This window comes from Dipodomys ordii, unplaced genomic scaffold (assembly GCF_000151885.1).
Source record: "Dipodomys ordii isolate 6190 unplaced genomic scaffold, Dord_2.0 Scaffold29, whole genome shotgun sequence".
In the NCBI taxonomy this organism is placed as follows: domain Eukaryota; kingdom Metazoa; phylum Chordata; class Mammalia; order Rodentia; family Heteromyidae; genus Dipodomys; species Dipodomys ordii.
This window is the reverse complement of record NW_012267245.1, coordinates 3958584-3958984: the sequence shown is the minus strand read 5'-3', so window position 1 is coordinate 3958984 and position 401 is coordinate 3958584. Positions and strand designations below refer to the sequence as shown.

General features: G+C 46.4%; 1 protein-coding gene across 4 annotated transcripts in view; it reads left to right on the top strand.

Annotated features, from left to right (window-relative positions):
• Positions 1–401, top strand: part of LOC105985507 (core histone macro-H2A.1) — a 40325-nt gene that overhangs the window by 21232 nt on the left and 18692 nt on the right. The window lies entirely within an intron of this gene.

Here is a 401-nt window from a genome sequence, read left to right as displayed (position 1 = left end):
GTGTGTGTGTGTGTGTGCGTGTGTGTGCGTGCGTGCACGCGTGTGAATGTGTGTGTGTGTTTAACCACGGGCCATATATTTTCAGCCGTCCCAGTGATGCGACTTTACCAGGATGCCATGGTCTTGTAAAAGATGATTCACTTTTATTGAAAATAAAAATGATGCAAAAGCTTTTAAGACCTGAGCACGAGAGCTAATACTTACTGCTCCACTAATAATAACCTAAAAAGGAAGGGGCGGGAGCTTAGTTTTTGATCCTGGGTTAATATGTTAAGAGGAAGACTGGATTTGGCCTGGCACGTGCATTTGTGAACGGTGATGGCACCTTGGTCCTGAAGCGGCATCATTTTTATACCCCTGGGACACAGTTCTCTTGCTCATCGCAAATCTCCCCCTCCCCC